Below are 21,883 nucleotides of genomic sequence, written 5' to 3'. Positions count from 1 at the left end.
CCTTAAATTAACTAGCTGCTTCATGTAGTAAGTTAGACTATATTTCACATCATGGGTATGTCTTTTGAGTTCCTGAAATATATTATCTAATCATATCTGTATAATGTAGGCCTTGTATTCCTTTGCTCTGATCATAATTTTGGAAATATACATGAGCATGAATATGATTTTGTTTCATATTTACCAAACTCAGGTAGGGTTAGCCTACTCAATTTTCAGGAAACAGTAACTCCATGGATATAAGCTTATCTTTTCCTCATTATATTCTCTAAAATCCCTCCTGCTATTTCAGTAGTTCCTTTATTCTGTCCAATGTCATGGTTCATTTTAAATTGATTTAGATAATAGTGATTTCCTTTGTTGATAATTTTATATTGAGTTACTGTGTGGGAGATGTGCTATAATACATGAGTGGAGGTCAAAGAAAAACTTGTGGGAACCAGTTCTCTCCTATTGTATGGGTCCTAGCACCAACTTTGGGCTATCTGCAATGGTTACTAGTGCCTTTATTTACTAAACCACGTTCCTAGCCTTATTTCTTAATTTTAATATTATCTTTCCTCTCTTGACCACTAGCCTTAGGAGCTAAAATAATGGATAAAATTTAAAGGAAATAGACTTAGGGATACTATACAGTTAATACTGGAGATAAACTACACCTTCAATGGCCTTGTTTTTATCATCTATGCTATGGTGAGTCTCAATTAGAGTACATATTCTATTTATTTTTATCTCCAATTTGTCTTATTCCTTATTGTATTTCTAACACCTCATATAGTTTCTAATATTTATTAGATTCTAAGCAAATACTAGTGACATGAAAGACACCTCAAAATGTTTTTAGATTCCACACTTTCTTGATTTTAAGCACTTTTTATTTTGAAGCATGAAAGCCTTAAGCCAGAAATGACTGATAGGAATTTGTAGTTCCTGATTTTCACATTTTAAGACTTCATTTCATAGGTTAGTGGGAAAGGAATCTGTGATTGGGTTGATTTATTTCTACAGGATCAATGCTACTTTTCTCATTTGTTTTAGTTTCAAAGAATATGGTATTCATAAATACTGGCTGAGGCTCCATAACCCCATTCCCTACAGTGCAAGTTTTAATTCCAAGAGCCTGGGGTGTGTACTTTGTAATTAATGATGATGTTGCCCTTCTAGTTTTAGCGTCTGCTTTGTTTGATAAGTGAGTAGATAGAGCATGATATTGAACAGAACACTGTTGGCCTGCGTTCTCGTTCCTATAGGAAAAGCATGCATGGCTCTTTTTCTAGTTTAAGTATAACATCCTTTGATCACATTCTTTTGGTTCTGACAAAGGAAAAGAGCAACACTGAATATCAGGTCATTTGTTCATTTTAAAGAAAAAGCACAAGAAAAGCTTGCACCCTTGCCATTGTTTCTTTTAGAAAATCCTCCTGTCAAGTGTCAGATTTTAAAAACTCTGATAGTGTCAGGAAGACTTTATTTTAAACATTAAAAGAATTTACAATTTTTCACAAGTTACAGATAATCTAAGATACCTAAATATATGTATTTAATATATATCTAATACTATTAGATAGATAAAATACTAATGTTATAATTTCTACCTTTTGCAGCTGTTTCCTAATCCATACAAATAATAATGGCATATGGCAAAAGTATAACTTATTTGTCTCCGGATTCAGTGAATAATTTTAAATCTTTTTTCACATAAACTCTTTCATAAATTCAAGGGGTCACAGGGAAAAAAAAGGTCATTAATGTAAGCAAGGGATTTGTTAGAGGAAAAGGGAGCAAGAAAATTAGAAAGCATTTTGCATTCTTAAAATGTTAAAGAACAAACTAATAAAAAGTAGAAGTAAAAGAGTACATTTTTCTTTATTACTTATTATATTAATATATAATATCATTTTTTTACAAAGTGATCATCTGTGTAACTAACCAAACGAGTTTGTTTTAATCTTTTATTTCCTCAGTAGCCTGAAGGAGAAAGAACTCTGAATGAGGCATTGATTGAAAGCCATTAAAGGTAAATGTTATTTCAAATATAAAATTCACAAAGTCCAGAATGACTGCATGTGGGGGTGTGGCATTTCCCTGGCAGCCTCAGCATGACTGTAATACAACTACTTATCATGGCTATCTCATGGTGAGTAAAGCCTCCATCGTTCACATCCATATGCATGCACCTGTGAACCCAGAAGTGACATGTCACCTTCCTGTTTGAGAAATTATACCAGTTCTGATGGCATTATTTAGTCCTAGAATAGTCTGGAGCTATATTTTCAGAGGCCAGGGTCTGTATTTCTGCTCAGTACTCCATGATCAGAGGAATAGTGCTCTCTTTCTGCCTTGGCGTCTTCTGTAGAAATGTGTCTTACACACTCATCCCACATGCAAGGTATTTTATGACAATGTTTTACTTTCCAACACCTTAAAATATAAGTCAAATGAATAAAACTGATAGTAATTAAATAGTAACTAAGTGGTTAAAAATGGAAAATATGCAGATGGTTAGAAAGATTGTTGTTCTCTATTGTTAAACCAAAGAAAATAAATCTGAAAAACAGAATGGAAAGTATGAGCCAATTTTAATTCTTAAAATTATAAATGTGGCTATGTACATCCAAAAGCAGGGGCTTGTTGATGTGAGTTGTGCTGTCACCAGAGGCCATTTTCATGTCCCTGGGCCATGTTATGGCTAAGGGTTATGTTGGAGTTTGTGGTCTTGTGACAGCTGGAGCTCATATTGATGTCCTTGGCCTGTGCTGCAGTTGAGAGATATGATGGTGTCAGGGGCCCATGCTGTTTCAGAGAGCTGTACTGATGTCCTTGACAATGCTGTCAGCAGAAACCATGTGGAAGATTGTTGACTATGAAAGATAGAGTTTCTACTTTTGAAGTGGTATGACAACAGGCTAATAGTTGAGAAAGATGAACACAGAAGGCTTCACTGACACCGCCCCCCCACACAAAATCAAGCCAGTAACAGCCTACATAGAAAACCATTGAAGAAAAGTCTTACATATTGTGATTAAGATGATGAAGTAACTTCTCACAATTTATGGCTTCTGGCAGGGATGTTGGTGGGGATAAATTCAGTTTTTTTTTTAAGGGGCTAGACACTGGGAGTTTGACCAATTCCCAGTGAATATATAGGTGACTTCTTCTTCTTCTTCTTCTTCTTCTTCTTCTTCTTCTTCTTCTTCTTCTTCTTCTTCTTCTTCTTCTTCTTCTTCTTCTTCTTCTTCTTCTTCTCATTCTCCTCCTCCTCCTCCTCTTCCTCCTCATCCTCCTCCTCTTCTTCCTCCTCCTCCTCCTCCTCCTTTCTTTGGTGGTAAGGTCACAAAGGTAGACAGAAGACGTAGGAGGACTAGGAAATGACTGTGATTGGGGTTCATGATGTGATATTCCCAAATTAAATTAAACATATTATGTTGGAAAAGTACAAAGGGGGATTCTGTAATTAGATTATGACCTCAAAAATAATTTTGTATATGTTTAAAATGACAGCATAACCATGGTTAAATCTGAGCGTGGAAGTGTAACTTTCATATATAGATGTTCTAAGTATATTTCAATTTTCTATCATAAATACTTGTATGCACATATGCCTGTGGAATTTGAACACAGAAAACCTGTAGGGTTGCTATGCATTGCCAGCTTTATTCTTCTACTAAATATAGTATGTGTCTTCCTGTAATGCCGAAACAATTTCAATATGATCACCTCTTTTCTCTAGGACAGTGGAATCAAGATGAAGTGGCCTTTCCTAATGCAATATTGTGACTGGAAGGTGACACTTCAGACAATACTTCTACTTGAGAGAGGACCTGCTGAGTCAGCAGGATTGGGGCCAAGAGGAATCAACAAAAGTGACCACTGCTGTCTGAACTCTTATTCTGTACAGCTCTTCCACTGGGGAAGGTGCCTTCATTACAGAGCCTGGACCACCCTGCAAACACAACTATGTGTGTTTGAAGTCACTCTCACTTTCTCCTGATCTTACAGAACTACAAAGGCTGGCTGCAAATACTGAACATTTTAAGATTTTGTTGGATGCATTCTCATGCTCTTTTCATTGTTCCACATTTAACATGTGTGTTCTTTGTGCAAATACTTTTAGTCCTTAAAATATTATTTTCCATATGAAATGTTTTATAACAGTGTTGGTAAAGAATATATTTAGAACACACAGTTTGGAAATGTCTCTTCAAATGACCTTTAGTGGAGGACATATCACCACTCACATTCTTAGACTTCCTGGAACCACAGTTTTATTTCTTGGCAAGAGTGACATGCCCCTTAATTTCCTAAGTGATAAGGTGCATTCCTTTGTGCTACAGTTTATTTCAGTATCTGGGGGAGTTTTACATTTTTTGAAGGGCTATATCCAACACCCAATTAAAGAAGAAATTCAATAATTTATTTTTAAAGTTGTCTTTTAAAAAGTCAATTAAAGTTCAAAATTTTAAACTTATCATGATGCATTTAAAAGGTAAAGAAAATAATGTATCACAAGAACAACCATCAATCACACATTGTTATTATTTTAAGTATAATAGCTTCAACTTTTGCTTTTTAGTTGTTCCTCAAAGAAAATATTTGAGACTATATTAACTCTTTAATGCTGTTCAGACCTAATTCCAAGTGTGATTTTAAGTTTTTAACACATATTTATTCCCAAATAATGCAAATGAAAACTATCTAAGAGTTTTTTAACTTTTCTTTCTTTTATTGAATATTTTTTATTTACATTTCAAATGTTATCCACTTTCCTGCTCCCCACCAAAGCACTCTTCCATGCCATCTTCTGCTGCATCTATGGGGTGTTCCCCTACCCACTCATCTACTCCCTCCTCCTATACTATTTCCCTACACTGGGGCATCGAACCTTTACAGGCACTAGGGCCTCTCCTCCCACTGATGCCTGACAAGCCCATCCTCTGCTACATTTGCAGCTGGATCCATCTTTCCCTCCACCCTCTTTGGTTGGTGGTTCAGTCCCTGAGAGCTCTGGGGGGGCTCTGGTTGGTTGGTATTGTTGTTCTTACTATGAGGTTGCAAACCCCTTCAGCTACTTCAGTTCTTTATGTTAACTTCCTCCCTTAGGGACCCAGTGCTCAGTCCAATGGTAGGCAGAGAGCATCCACCTCTGTATTTGTCAGGCACTGGCAGAGCCTCTCAAGAGACAGCTACATTCATCTCCTGTCAGCAATCACTTCTTGGCATCCACAATAGTGTCTGGGCTTGGTGACTGTATGTGGGATAGATCACCAGGTGGGGCAGTCTCTGGATGGTCTTCAGTCTCTACTCTATACTTTCTTTCCCTTTTTGCTCCCATGAGTAGAGTATTTTGTTCCCACTTTTAAAAAGGATCAAAGCATCTACTTGTTAGTTTTCCTTCCTCTTGAACTTCATGTGGTCTGTGAATTGTATCTTGGGTTTTCTGAGCTTTGGGGTAATATCCACCTATCAATGAGTGCATACCACGTATGTTCTTTTCTGAATGTGTAACCTTAAGCTGAATGATATTTTCTAGTTCCATCCATTTGCCTAAGAATCTCATAAATTCATTGATTTTTGTAGTGGAGTAGTACCCTGTTGTGTAAATGTACATTTTCTGTATCCATTTCTCTGTTGAAGGACATCTGCGTTATTTCCAGCTTCTGGCTGGAAATAGGGCTGCTATGAACATAGTGGAGCATGTGTCCTTGTTATATGTTGGAGCATCTTTTGGGTATATACCCAGGAGTGGTACAGTTGGGTCCTCAGGAAATAATATGTCCAATTTTCTGAGGAACCACCAGACTGATTTCCAGAGTGGTTGTACCAGCTTGCAATCCCACCAACAATGGAGGAGTGTTCTTCTTTGCCCACATCCTCACCAGCATCTGCTGTCTCCTGAGTTTTTTATCTTAGGCATTCTGACTGGTGTGATGTGGAATTTCAGGGTTGTTTTGATTTACATTTCCCTGATGACTAAGGATGTTGAACATTTTTTAAGTACTTCTCAGCCATTCAGTATTCCTCAGTTGAGAATTCTTTGTTTAGCTCTATGCCCATTTTTAATAAGGTTATTTGATTCTCTGGATTCTACCTTCTTGAGTTCTTTATATCTATTGGATATTAGCCCTCTATCAGATGTAGGATTGGTAAAGGTCTTTCCCCAATCTGTAGGTTGTCATTCTGTCTTATTGACAGTGTCCTTTGCCTTACAAAAGCTTTGCAATTTTATGAGGTCCCATTGTTCATCTATTCCATTTATTCATAAACACTTATTTAGTTTGATGGAAGTTTTGATTTAAGGAATGGTTCTGATAATAGTATTTTTGATAATATTTAGTAATATGATTTTAAAATATTTTAACATAGATACTTGAAAAAGTATTCTTTCAATGTATATGGTAGTTTTCTCTTAAATAAATTACTCCATCATTTAGCTATTGAAAATGAGAATATATTTTACTTCATCCTTTCAACACCTTATTAATTCTACAATCTCAGCCATTTTCTTTTTTCTTTTATTCAAAATAGTTTTTTTTTTAACTCATGCAATGTATTCTGATTATAGTTTCCCTTCTCCTACCTCCTCTGAGATCCACCCAAATTGCCTTCCCATCTGAATCCACCCACTTTCGGTGTCTCAATAAAGACAAATAGTGATCTGAAGAATAACTATGAAATAAAACAAAATAAAGAGAAATTATAATAGGAGAAAAACAAACAAACAAATTCAAAGAAACATTGATATACTCAGAAACACATAATTTTACACTAAGGAATCCCATAAAACACACAAATACAACTAGTTGGCATGGTGTGTATGAAAAGGATATTTAAGGAGTAATTCAAAAGTGCCTGGGACAACATTATGGGACAAAAAGAACTTAACTACGATGCTACTGAGTTCATTTTTTGTGTTGAATTTCTTGTATCTTGCGCCTTGTCCTTCAAAGAATGTAGTTTGACATTTAAATGTAATTCATTGTTTTGAACTTTTTTTTTTTTTCATTTGTGAGTGGTTAAAAATTGTAGATAGCTTCTGGCTTAAGGATGGGGGTTTTGGTTTCAATTCTTCCCTCAGTGCAGGAACCCCATCCTAGCAGACCCTTGAAGCCCCTGTACATGCAGCTACAGTATGTGTGAGCTCATATGTGTGTTCATCTGGCTATTTAGAAGGCCTGGTTTCCTGGGCTCCATCTTCTCTGCTTGTTCTAACCTTTCTGCCCTAACTTTTACAGAATTCACCAATCTTCGGGGGAAGGGATATGAAGGAGACATCCCATTTAAGACTCAGAGAACCAATGTGTCCCATTCTTTTGATATTCTCTGAATACGGATCTCAGTATTTCTTCCCATTTACTGAAGGAAGAAACTTCTCTGATGATCTATAAGTAAGCCAGAATATGATTAGGAATCATTTAATGGCTAAGTTCTTTAGCAGAACAGTAGTAGTATTTGGTTCTCTAGCCTGTTTCCAGTGTCTTAGACACACAAGCAGAGTTAGGGACTGGAGGAGTGTTAGTACTAAGTCTAATCAAATATTGGTTGATTACACTGACAACATTTGTGCCACAAGTGTACCTTTTAAAATTCTCTCCTTGTCCTATATACTTATTATTTTGATCACTATGTGTTATTGTGAATTTCTCTTCTGATACAGTGTATTTGATGATTTATATGATTCTTGTATCTTGTACCTTGTACCTCTTTTATTAGGCGATGGAAATTTTCTTCTATGATTTTGATGATAATATTTGCTGTTTATCTGACCTGAATTTCTTCTTCTTCATCTATTCTTATTAGACATACATTTGGTCTTTGTATTATGTTCCAGATTTCCTAGATGTATAATGCCTGTGGTGTATAGGTGTGTGTGTATGTGTGTGTGTGTGTGTGTATTTTAATTTAGTAATTTCTTTGACTGATATATCCATTTTTCTTCTGTTATATCTAAAATGACAGAGACTCTGCCTTCTATCTCTTGTATTCTAATGGTCATACTTGTCTGTGAGGTTTCTGTCCAACTTCTTATGTTTTTCATTTCCAGACTTCCCTTGGTTTGGGTTTTCATGAGTGATTCCATTTCCACTTTCATGTCTTGAACTGTCTTTCACATTTTATTCTACTGTTTGTTTGTATTTTCACAGATTTTACTAATAAATTTATTAATGTAGTCTTTAAGGTCCATGAGAATATTCATATTAGGTATTTTCAAGACTTGCTTTGTTTTTCAGCTATTGTACAAGAAACTTTTATTCATCAGATGTAGTGGTTGTCCTGGAAGCTTACTCTTGAATAAGCTCGTCCCTTCTAGTTCTTTCTGAACTCTAGTTGGTTCAACTCAACTGTTCAGGCTCGAATCTTCCCCAGGCTCACTGATTCAGTCTGGCTACTTTCAGATTCTCAATGAATTGCTCTGCTTGGATTGAAACTATCTCTAGCAACACCTATTAATATTTTGACTGCTTCCTATTCTCTACCTTCAACTGCCTCTGCTGACCTGTACTGAATTACATGAACTTATTAATAAACTCATTAATGAGCTACACTATACACTCTGCACTGATCCTGAACTGACCTACTTTTTCTCCTTACACTGCTCTTAAAAAGGTTTTTCTTTTCTATGATATTTTCATGAGAGTTGGGCATATTGTATCTCTCACTCATTTTGTCAACTTTTTCTGATTGATATCACTTTGTCTATACCTCAACTAAACATCATTTTCAAACATGACTTCTTTCTCCAAATTAATTTGACCTTAAAGATATGTATTAAGAGCATGTCTGTATTCCAGCCAGAGGGATTAAAAGTGTGTGTCATGTCTGCATTCCAGGCAGACCACCCAGACCTAGCTACTTGGATGTGATCCCTCACCAGAACAGGTATGTTGCAGAATTACTATTCCTCTACAAACTATCTTGCATTTTAGGGCCTATTGTAGTAGGAATGTGTAGCTAAGTTGAAGGCATTTTCTTTGCTGTCATTGATGTATACATATAACATGTATTTCTAAAATCTTACTATTAAGTGATATACTGGCAGTACATATTATGTATATATGTAAATATATATTTGATAGATTAATATTTTAATGACTTAGAAACAATATAGTTTTCAAAAGAACCTAAGAAATATTTTAATGTCTCATTCACCTCAAAATCTAACTAGTACTTATTTGTTCTTTTCCTTTTTAAGTGGAATGGTAATAACAATAACAGCAATTACAGTAATAGGAATGAGGTCAATGTACTTTATTGATGCCATACTGTCTTGAAAGTTCTTGATACCGTTTCAAGCTGAAATATTTTTATTCCATTTAATATAAAAAAAGAGGAAACATCATGTATTCTGTAGGTTCCAAATGAAAGGAGCAAAAGACAAGAATGTGATTTATTTATTTCAGTCATTATATTACCTTGATTTGGGAACATGTTATTTTATTAAGACAAAAGAGCAAAGCTGCATAGGAGTGACATAGTAGTAAAATTATCTTTCATGCATGTATTCATAAGAGGTCATATGTAATTTTACTTTACTCACGTATATATACAGGTTGTAATAATGAATTTCATATTTCTTGATCTCTAATCATCAAAGCTTTAGTCAAAGAGATTTAGATATAAAAGATAAAATCACTTAACATTTATGTCTGAATGATGCTTTCTAAAGTAATAATATAACTTAATGGATCATGATTGTTCTGAGGTTCTGAGATACACTCTCAGCTCAAAACCTTGTACAAATGTGTCTAACTCCTTATGTAGTGCAAGCATGCTTTGAACTCATATTTTCTCATTCTGAAGTACTGTGATTTCAGCTATATGTCATAATTCCTGCCTGAAAAATAAATGTGTAGTATGTCATACAGTTACTGTGTTCTATCATTGAACTTTGTCTCAACTATAGCTAGAGAAAATATTGTATGCTACAAACAAATTGCCCACATGGGGTTTATAAACAAATAAAGGTATATCAACTTAAAGGTCTAAAACAGTCAGATGGTTGACATTGATGATAGAAAACTTCATAAACATGTGAATGATAATTGATTCTAAGGTAAAATGTTTAAAACTACTTAATAAAGACAAGTGCCATTTATGCATAGTGATCTTTTTGTAAAGTTACATGGCCATTTCTACTGAATGTGAGTTGGGGCAGAATTTCAATAGTAATATTTACATATATTTTTTAATCATCAACAAACTTATGTTAGATTCAGTGATTAATTTTGTACCATTTCATTCATTGATAAAATTTTCCTTTTTCATTTAAATGAAGCAAAGTAGGCCAGCAAGATGCCAGAAATATTATTGTTTCTTTGAGGTAGAAAAACCTATTCCTGAATAAAATTGTTATATATTCTGAAAAGCTTTTAGAAATAGAAACAGAATCTGGAAGTTTTCTGTTTTATTTGTTTTATGAAACAATGAGAAAAAGATAAGAATGTGATTTATTTTTTTTAACCATGTATAACTATTTAAAGCCTCTGGCTGCATCTAGATTAGGTTTAGAAGCACAAATAGTTAGAAGGAAGCCTTCTTGTTTATGGGGACATCAGAATACATGTGACTCAGTATCTGTCAGGCTGAGGTCTAAAATAGGACTGTAAGTTGAGACTTACACATGAGAAAGTACAGAGACAGGAAACTCTCTTTGATAATTATCACCATTTAAAGTTATCTTTCTCTAAATGTAAAGCAGCATGAAGAGAAAGAAAGGGTTCTTTTCGATAAAATACTAACTTCAGAACTGGCAAATTTTCTGTTTTCCTAAGACTATGGAGTCAACTTTTTGGAGCTTATCAGATGTATAGTGTCATTCATGACTATGCTGATATTGGAATGAAAAAGCCATTTAACCAATATGTAAATAAGTGAGCCTGACCATATTTCAATAAAGCTGTTCTTGAAAGTAAAAGTTTGCACCCTTGCTGAACTCTGACCTAAATCATGATCCATGCCATAATTTGGAAATAGCATAAGAGACTCTTGTTATCCATGTAAAAAAAGCTATATTGATGTTTAAATTGCTTGTTCACAGATCCAAGCACATTTACCAAGAGAGTGGAAGGTTTAATTTAAAAGGATGCCTATTAAAAGCAAATTTCCTCATGATAAAAGACCTACAATTTAGCATTGTTAGAATGATCAAATAGGCAACAGTGTTTCTTAGTAAATATATGACTTTTTCATGATAACATTCAAATGACAACTGAGGTCATGGTATATTACAATGTTACATGTTTCTTTTTCCCAGAGCTGAAATATTTTTATTCCATTTAATAGAAAAAAGAGGAAACATCATGTATTCTGTAGGGTCCAAATGAGAGGAGCAATTTCTACTGACACCATCAAGTTTGGTTCAAAAGAAGTCAGAGAGTGCAGTTCTGACTTGCTATATATCCACGTGCATTTTATTGCTCTTTCCCCCATTATAAAAATGGCAAAGAGCTCTGAAAATGAAAATTTTTCCTCAGGGACATATTCATACAGATTTATTGTCTTCCCTCAAAGGAATGGGATCGAGTCATTTTTACAGCCAAAAGTTACTTTTATTTGCAGAATGGAAAATATTTCTCTTGCACTCTTGCAATGTATAAAGAGACCATTCTGCTAAAGACTTCTCCAACCAAAACATCTACCAAGAAACTGTCAGTGACATTAGCCCAGTGCTTTCCTAGAATCCTTCGACTATCAGCCAGAAACATGCATGTAGAATTCTTGTTAGGTTTGTCAAAGACTAACCTGTGATTGTTGAGAGAATATTTATGCATTGTATGGAGGCTTTACCTGTCAAACAAAAAGCCTTTGGCCTACATCTTAGGCAGGAAAATGAAAAATGGGATGTCTGGGAGGAGAAAGCATTCTAGAATAGAGCCAGGCATGGGAGGTACAAGGGAAATATGGGATGAATCAAAAGTGTGGTATCTGATAGCAGGCAACCAGCCACATGGCAGAATGTATGTTAAAATAATTGGGTTATTTTAGCTATGATCTAGTCAGAGTAGAGTATAGCTCATATTTGTGAACATATCTTGAGTCTGAGTCTTCTTTCTGAGAGCATGAGGCTTGGAGGAAGAACTAGGGCTTAACTACAACAGTAACCTAATGGTCGTCTTCCATCTCGCATACTGTACTACTACACCACAGAATCCTGAGATTCCTATATTTTCCCTTGTCATACTATTACTAGTGTCTTCTAGGTCTCTGGATTTATGATTTTATTGTTTTATTTTACTGTTGTTTATTAATTTTTAAGCAAGTTATCAAGTATCCCTGCCTGACCTCCAACTCACTAATAATAACCTTAAACTTCTGATCCTCCTCTTTCTACATCTCCAATGCAGTGATGACAGAGATATGCTACTATTCTCAGAATGAAAGTGTGATAGTTGAAGAACACTCTTGGCTTTTTCCTGTTACAGATACTTCAGGTTGAGAAGTTCAGCTTGAGAACTTGATTGGCAAGTATGTAAGCAACTTACAATGTCTCCATTGTTTTGCTGGGTTCAGGCCTTCTTCATCTGACAAGAGCTAGATTGTAAATGCCTAAAAGTCTTAGAGGAAAATTTTACATATATGTGGCTCTGTAAAGCTCAGTCTTTGGAGGGAGAATTCAAATTCTTCCTTGATCTTATAAATCCATTTACCAATATACTAACAACGATCTTATTTGGTTGTCTCAATTCTTCAATGACTTCCACTGGAATCTGATTATTAGGTATTATGAAGGGAGAAATTTTGGTCACATCACCATGGTAAAACTCTCTCTTGTCCTCAAAACAGTCTGTGAGGCATCCTCTAAAATTCAGGTAGAGAGTGTCATGACTCACAGTCAGCATAAATTCTGACTGACAGAGCTTGCTGTTCCTGCCTTCTGAGAGAGTGTTATCAGAAGTACATGGTTGGTTTTTGCACACAGCTGAGGCAGGGAAGAAAAGTTGCATTGAAACAGAAGGATTAGACACATGTCATAACCCTAGGCAGTAATCCACAAGGTCTCACAGACCACTAGGACTCCTCATGTTTCCAAATAAAATATCTCTCTTTTCTGATTGCTTCAGGGTTCTCTTTAATCTCTATATTTCTCTATGCATTCTGTTTAAACAGCCAAACAAAAATGTAATATTGAGCATTTTTTCTACAGCTATTTATGTTTCTTTTGCTCCCAATTCTAGAATTATTCTCCATAGTCTGGTCACAGAAATGGAGGATCTTTCCAATAATCACTTAAGAACTGCTGCATCTTCAGTCAGTCATCACCCTCAAATCTGCTGGTATATTTTATATCCTTGTCAAAAGAAGCCCCCCCAGCACACATATATACCCATGCACATGTCAATACCAATATACAAAATTTTATCTCAGTCTCTGGTTCTTTAGAATAAACCACACAGAGGATAATATACAAACATAACGAATTGGCATTTGTTTATCTGATGGTTGGGAAAATCGAGATCAGGAAGTTGGCATATCAAAATATATTCCCTGTTCCAACAGTACTGTCTGTCTTTGTCTTTGAATATGTGGCTTTCATATCCTCTGTTGAAATAGAAAAAATGTCCAAAAGTTTATGTTAAGGAATTAGCGAATCCATAGCTTCGTCATTTTTCCCAAATACCATGAATCTTAATACCAGGGCAATTGAGGACAGTTTAAACAGTAATTTTCCAAGGGGATTCTAATTCTATTGTTCAACACAGAGCACAGGAAATATGACCAATAACTTTATACTTCTCATACAGTGAATATGGTTTAGCATAGCACATTCTGTCTTTTCCCCCATGATTATGCATGATAACATTAAATTGACTCACAGCCCACACACCTCCCATTAAAAACTAGACACAATGATATGCCTTCCACAAATAGAAAATGTTTGCCTACAAAAACATTTTTAACAATGCCAATAGATAATTACCAACACTTCCATTCTGTAATTCTCCCCTACTCACTTCTGAATTTATAAATTATTTCTAATTACATTGTTCAGAATTATAAACATAAACTCTAAGTCAAGAGAAAATTACAAGTGCTATCAGAATTTGTGGTGTCATTTGGCTTTACAATGTGTTTCACAGTTCAATAAATCCACTTGGAGCAACACTTCAGTCAGAACTTACAAAGGAGATTCTCCTGTGCTTCCTGAAATTGCAGATAAAAATACCACAGCTTTTTAGCTTTGTCTTTGAAATGCATAAGTTATAGATTTTGTACTATCAAGCCTATTTCTATGCAGGCATGAGGATTTTCATTATATCTTTGCAGTATGATTTCTTGCCACCAAAGGACACTGTCAGCCAAATCAGAACCTTGCTGTCAAAGAGTTACATAGTACTCTATACTTGTGCTAAATGAAAAGATGAGTTGGATGCTTTGGGGAAACCAAGTGTTAATTGCTTCCTAATAAAGCCATCCAGTTAAACTGTCTACTTTTTTGATGCAGCACCATCAAGAAAAGGTTTCTGAAGGAAAACTGCTAAGTTGATTGCACTTCTAGAAAATTCATTGAAATGAGAAAGACAAATAAAATTCTATAATGTTTTTTTCAGTCTCTTAGTATAACAAAGCTTCCACATTGTTTCACCCTAGAGAATTCTCCATCAGCTGAATGTTAATCATTTTATTCAACATACAAGTGAATACCTCCTAATTTTCAAGGAGTAGAAGATGAGTGTAAAAGTATTGAGATAATGTAAAAAAAAATGTTTTCTACTTAGGTAAAATCAACCTCCTCAAAATCTGTATTTCTGATTTAGATGAGTGAATGTTTGGGTGAATGTTTTTGTTTTAGCTGCAAGAAGCCCAATTTGAACAACGTTCCTGGAATAATCTAGATTTTCTGGTTTGGGTGAATAGGATATCAGTGAGCTGTGTGGTTTCTGTCTAAATGTTATCAATGTCATATTCCAAAATTTCTAACATTCTGGCATTTTTTTCACTGCCTTGTGGGTAGTGGGTAGTCTGTTCAGGTAACCTGGTCTTCGTAGTGTACAGGTCTGGAACTCTGATAACCCAGTGGGTGATAATTTCTGCCTGCCAGAGACAGAAAGAGTTCGGCCATGTCTCCCGGGTCCCTGGCTCCTGTTTCAGTCCCAACCCCCCACAGCCACCCCTGCAGGAGATGTGTGTTCTGTCATGTAGACAATGACCCCAGCTTCCAGCATTCTAGCTGGACCCTACGCTCAGTCTTCTAACCACAACCAGGTATGCCCTGCCACACAGACAGATAGCCACGCCTCACAAAGGGCAGTTTGCCCCTCCGCTCTCCCTTGCCCTTTTGCTCTCTTGCTATCCCATCTCTCTTGCCCTCTCTTCCTCTCTTACTCTCCTGCTATCTTATTCTCTTGCCATCTATCTCTCTTCTTCTCCTCTCCTCTTCTCTTCTCCTTTCTCTCTCTCTCCACATAGTCATGGCTGGCTTCTTTTCTCCCTTTTCTATAATAAAATATCTTAAGACTATTCATTGCCTCCTTTTAACTAACACATCGTGCAGCCCCATCATCTGCAACAGCGAGACCTGGGCCAGGGACTCTCCTGCCCCATGATAGCACAGAACAGTTGCACTGCTGCCTTTTCCCCACCCACTTCTCCCCTCATTCTCAGCCCCTCAATGACATCCAGAGGTTCCTGTGATGTCCGGAGGCTGGGACTTAAGTCCCTGGCTTTTTGGGAGGCCTAGGGACCCCTTGCAGCTGCCTTGTTATCACTGCCTTCTTTAGACTGGGACCCAGACAACCCAGGGAGGGCAGAGTGGGCAGGCAAGCACTTACACATGCGCTGCCCAGAGCACAGGAACTCTGGCCAGGTATAGGTAAACCTAACATTCCCCTTGGGTCCCCCGGCCACCCTGTGCCCAATTCCCCTGTGTGGCAGTCCCCTGCAGTGGCATGCAGTGACCAGCGTGACCATGGTGGCAGAGAGCACACTGCTCCCAACATTGCGTCTTTATCTGGCATCAGTTATGAGTCAAAGTCTTCCTGATCTTAAACAACAACAGGTTTGAAATAGTATCTTAGGAATTGGTAACACCTAACACCTATGACTTTTTCAATCCTGTGGTATCCTTTCTTGTATTTTATTGTAGTTTACAAAAAAGCACATTTTCTTTGATAAAATATATTCTTAACTATCCTAGCATTCTATTAATAATAACTCATTTATACTTATTGCATTACCCTATACATACTCATCAGCATCTTTAAAAACAGTTCCTTTAATTTATATCACACATTATTTTGTAAAATTTTACAATTTTAGTCCAAGAATAAAAGCATTCTTATAAAAAAAATCTCATTTATGAGAAAGGAAATAAAAGATCTGAAGTATGAGTTCTATTAATTTTGCTTCTCATTCTCATCAACCACTAGGATTAGATGGCAGGTGACTAATATATGACTGATAGCAAGGGAGGTGGAAGGACTCATCAATAGATCAATAGATAGATAAGGATAATACATACATCAATGATAGATAACAATACATGTCCAATCTTTTCGTAGTTCACTTTGCGCAATATATAAATTCATCGTTGAACTGATAAGATGTTGAATCACATGAAAAAATGTATCTCTGGTTAGACCTGGAGAAGATTTTCTTTTTTGGGATAATTGTTCTAGGATGATCCTGTTGTGGGTGCCATAATACTCTGAGGTTGTGCCTTAGACTATATTAAAAAGAGAATGGTAGTTAAACACAGCATAGTATTTTATGTTACCCACTTCCTGATTGTGGACACAATATAGTCAGGGGTCTATGATTTTCCCTGTCATGATGGATTATACACTGGACCTCTTAGGCAAAATAAGCATTTTCTCTCTTAATTTTCTTTTGTAATCTTATTACACAAAAGAAATACATAGCAAGAGACAATAGAAATGATAGATTGAGACTTACGAATTATGATCTTTTTTTCAATTTTGTCTTTATGTCATTGCTAAACCAAACAGAGCTATGTTAATATCCTTTGTTCTAAGGCAGACTACTCTACAGTCACTATGTTTTTTCAACAATCCTTTGATTGTTAATTTTAAGGTAATTCCTTCTGTGACTTTATAAGTAATGACATTTTAATAAATTTCAACATAATCCTTGAATTGCTGTCTTTTTTGACTTATTTTCATAATCCACAAAAAGCAAGTTTTGCACGATGGATCTCGCTGATGCCTCTAAAAAGAAAATACAAAGCTAGTATATTTATTTACATTAAAAAAACTTTTTTAGAAATCTAGTAATATATTTCCAGATAAAATTATTTTTAAAGACACAAAGTGAGACAGGGAGATGTCTCAGGGTGTAACGTAAGTTGCTGCAAGTCTGATTACTTGAGATCATTGGTCCCAAGGACCTGCTTGGTGAAATAAGGCCTAGTTGGTTGGAGGAGAAAATTAATTCCCAGAAGTTATCCTTAGATGCACACACACATACACACACAAACACACACACACTCCTATACTCATGTGCATGCATGTTGATGCACATGCACATACACATACAAACACACATACTTGCATGCACGCAAATGCATATTTTTTTTTCAAAAGAAGAAAGTTTTACCATTCAATATGTGAGACATGGAAGGCCTTAGGCTTTCTTTCAGGTCATAACTCTTTTAGTAAATGTCAAAAGAGTGAACTCCTGTCCTTGTCTTTATCTGTGTAAAAGATCAGAGAAGACTGAATGCTTACCAACTCTTACAACTTACTTATCAATCCACTCAGTTAAATCCTACCAAAATGAATGGGACATCCTTATTTCATGTGTCATTAGTTACACCATGATGATTGTTTAATTACTATGTGAAGTAATATAGTCATCCCATAGTTACATAAAATAATCCTAAAGTATGACATAGAAAATAACAAAATTATACTATGTTGAAGTTTTCCTCGGTCTTTTTCTTTTGTCTTTGTTGTTTTCTTCTCTTTCCTCTTACTTTACATTATCCTTCCTCTATCTTCATTTACCTTCCCCAATTCTCTCTGTTCTAACTACAAGCAGGCAAAAAAAAGTCCAGCTTAGAATTTGGAGATGTGCATTTAGTAGATAATAGATAATTATAAAATTATATAATCAGTGACCCCTCTCTAATGTGAGGATGCTTTGATTTAAAACAAGATATAATTAACTTGCTATTAGGAATACAAAATCCTGGACTCTAATAATTATATCCTAGTTATATGAGTTGTTAATATTAGAACTATTGAAAATCTCTTAACTCATTGAAGCTGTTTCACAGACCTAAACTTATTTATAAAGAAAGACATGAATAAAAAGAATTGCAATGGACATTTAAGTACACTTCTGTCCTTTTTGGGTCAGTGCTAGGACTGTCTCTGGCATCACTCTCTGTAGTCTTATGTATGCTATCATAGTCTCTGTGAGTTCATATGCGTATAAGAGCTGTTGTGTCTGGAATATACCCTCTGCATTGCAATCATTCATTATCTCTGGCTCTTATAAGCTTTCTGCCTCCTCTTTTCACATAGGTTCCTTATCTTCGAGTGATGGGTTGGATGACGACATTCTATTTAGGACTGAATTGTCCAAAGGCTCTCACTCTCTGTACATTGTCCATTTGTGGGTATCTTTGTTAATTCCCATCTAATGAAAGAAGCTTCTCTGATGTACACTAAATGAGACACTAATTTATGGACATAGTAGTATGTCATTGGGATTCATTTTATTGTTATGTCATTGTAGCACAATCATAATATTATGTTTCTTCTAGGCCAATTTTGTAACTAGACTCAGGTTCTTAGTCCATTTAGTAGTGTCAGATATGGCCGCCATCTCATTGAGTAGGCCTTAATTCCAGTAAAATCAAGGTTGGTTTCTCTCATAAATCTTTTGCTACTATTGCATCAGGATATCTTTGAGGCAAGACACTGCTATAGAATTTGCAACTGGGTGATATTGATAATTAACTTTCTCCTTTGGTAGCACACACAGTATCTTCTAGTACCATAAATAACAGTGTCCCACTATTGATCAAGAAGGTATTTGCAACTAGTAACCATTAGCAAAGGGAAAATTATCTTTCTTCAATGGGATGTTAGTGGATGTGAACCCATATTCCAGGGAAATCCCCATTGGCAGAAATAGATGGCCAGAACTGAATGAACTCAGAAGGAATTTCTGTGGACTTTTTCTTTTGTTTTGTTTTGCTTTATTTTGTCATTTTTTTTATACAATGGGTGTTTTGCCTGTTTTTTTGTTTGTTTTTTTTGTGTTTTCTCTTTTGTTTATTTGTTTAGAAAGAGAGAGAAAAGGAAATTGGACAGGATCTAACACTATCTGGAAGAAGGAAACACATGATCAAAATTTATTGCCTAAAAATTTTAAATTTAAAATGAATATCTGCATATAAAACAAAAATAAATTTTAGATGGATAGGTAGATAGATAGATAGATAGATAGATAGATAGATAGATAGATAGATTGATAGATAGATAGATATACACACACACTCATAACATCTGGAAATTTTTGTGAGCTGGGAAATCCAGTTCAGTATGCCTATTGGAACAATATGCTAAGCAAGACAATGTACACAGTTTTTATTTCAAATTAAATAACAGGAAGTCATCATTAAATGTTAACAAAATAAAACTAATGAATTAACTTCTTGCTAAGTTTATGTTTTTAAACATTGAATCTATGTTAACTCACTTTATGTGTAGAGATATATTCTCGGATTCACTATTACAGATTTCACAGTTAAATTTTCTAATCCTCAATCACTATTAACATATGGAAGTTTCCTAAACCCCATGAAATATGAAGTTATTCTAATTAAATTTTTTAAAAAAGTAATTCAGATGTGTATCTTAATTTTATGGACACGGATAAATATAAACACATGCAAATATTGTTAGAGAATTTAAGAAATGTGATTCTATAAGGCATAATGAGCTAATTATGAAGTTCTAGTTATAAAAAGAAAGTAATTCATTTAGAAATTGACAGATTTCTAATGCAAAAAACACACAAATTATTCTTTTCTTTTTGTTCAAATTACTTCAGAGTTTCAAGGCACTAATTAGAGAGAGGACCATACTAACCTCTAAAACTATTAAGAAAGCAAATTTGTCCTTTCTGGGTATTCCTTGTAAATTTACCATTTATTTAGCTGCATAAGAGAACTAAACTCTTAAACTATAATAAGAAAGCCACAGTAGACCCATTTCTAGACAAGACATCTACTGTTTTCTCATCAGAAATATTTGGAAATGTAGTGGTTTTATGCCATGCATGCAAACAAGTTGGTAGTCTATCTTTCTTACAGCAATTACCACACAGTTTTTTCTCTTGGTGTCTCTGAAAAATGTTCTTTAATTTGCATGAAGAATTACAAGCCATTCTCTATTGCGCACAGCCACAAACACCTTTATTACTTAATGGGGGGGGGTGATTTTCTTCTTGTGCATTTACATTAATAACAAAATCCTCCTCACATTCTGTTGCATTTTTACCTTTTGAATCACATATGGAGAATCACAGTGCTGACTTTGGGGACTATGTTGAATTGTATACAGTAATGATGAAACAGAAAGAATTCAAAGCTGTTAATTGTCACTTCTGTGTTTGTTCCTCATTTCCCTTGAAACACTGTGACAGTTGGCTTTCCAGTACTGTGATCATATATCTGAAAATAAATCACTGGAAGGGCAGGAAGTTTATTCTCCAGCAAAGTTTCAGGGGTCTCAGATCATTGATACTCATCCCTTAACTTTGGATGCATGTTTAGATAAAAGTAAAGCATAGTGTTCATCTCTCACCCACTGAAAGCAGAATCTGTAGTCCAATATATCCATGTTGAGTATGCAATTCCATGACCTCCTCTTTGTTTACATGTGGCTCTACCTCCTAAAATTTCCACTATCTATGCAATGCGCCATCCATCACCTGTTAGACTAGCCTTTGGGGGATATTTATTATCTAATGTGTTATACAAGACTGTCATTTACCTTTCCCAGAGAAAAACATGAGTGTGCATCAAGGTAAGAGCATGAAAGGTCTAATTTAAAATGATATTGACATATAATTTTAAACACTATGAATATCATAACCCATGTGTAGACCTTTGCCAAATACAAGATTGTGTTTGGAACAATCTTTCATTAAAGAAAATAACCACTTAGTACCAGCAAGTTATTAGCTAAATATATACAAAAAGGCTGGTGTGATCACTATTGTTAGTCATGCTACATTCACAGATACCTGTGGAAACTCAGACAGTAGTATTAATATGCACTCTTTGCCCTGGGGTACAACTAGGCCAGTATAGAAATAATAAAGTGTTGTTGCTAAGGGTTACTTCACCAAATGTGTGGGCAACTTTTGCTTGCTTCTCTTCCCTTCTGCATTTTATATCTCCAAATATTCAAAAGGAAGTTCTCATCTCGTACTTTTGTCTTGAAAGCATAGAATACACTGTGTATCTGCAAAAGCTGCTGAGGCCTTTCTCTCCATTTATAAGAAGCTACTTCATGATCCCCAGAGAAGAAAAATGTCAAGGTTTACAAGCGTTGAGTTTTAAAATGTTTGAGTTAGAATATGATGAATATAAATACCATTGTTTATATTTGTAAGGACTTCAGGGCCAGTTGTTCAATGAAAGAGTCAATTTCTACCAATTCTGTGCAAAATATGTTAATTAACAATTCATAGGCTCAGACCTTGAAAGTCTTGAAGATTGTCTTCCTAAAAGGCATGACTCCCATAGTTTTGGACAGGAAGTTGGGTACAAGGAAATCATTATACTTCAGTTTTAAAGTTAGGAAGTTTGAGGTGTATGACTTGTGGACTAAGAGTAGTGACTAATACCATCCAGTGGAAAAAAGACAGCATTTTCAGCAGATGGTGCTGGCTCAACTGGAGGTTAACA

Source organism: Mastomys coucha, unplaced genomic scaffold (assembly GCF_008632895.1).
Source record: "Mastomys coucha isolate ucsf_1 unplaced genomic scaffold, UCSF_Mcou_1 pScaffold12, whole genome shotgun sequence".
Classification (NCBI taxonomy): Eukaryota; Metazoa; Chordata; class Mammalia; order Rodentia; family Muridae; genus Mastomys; species Mastomys coucha.
The sequence above is the reverse complement of the archived record's forward strand: the minus strand, read 5'-3'. Positions refer to the sequence as shown.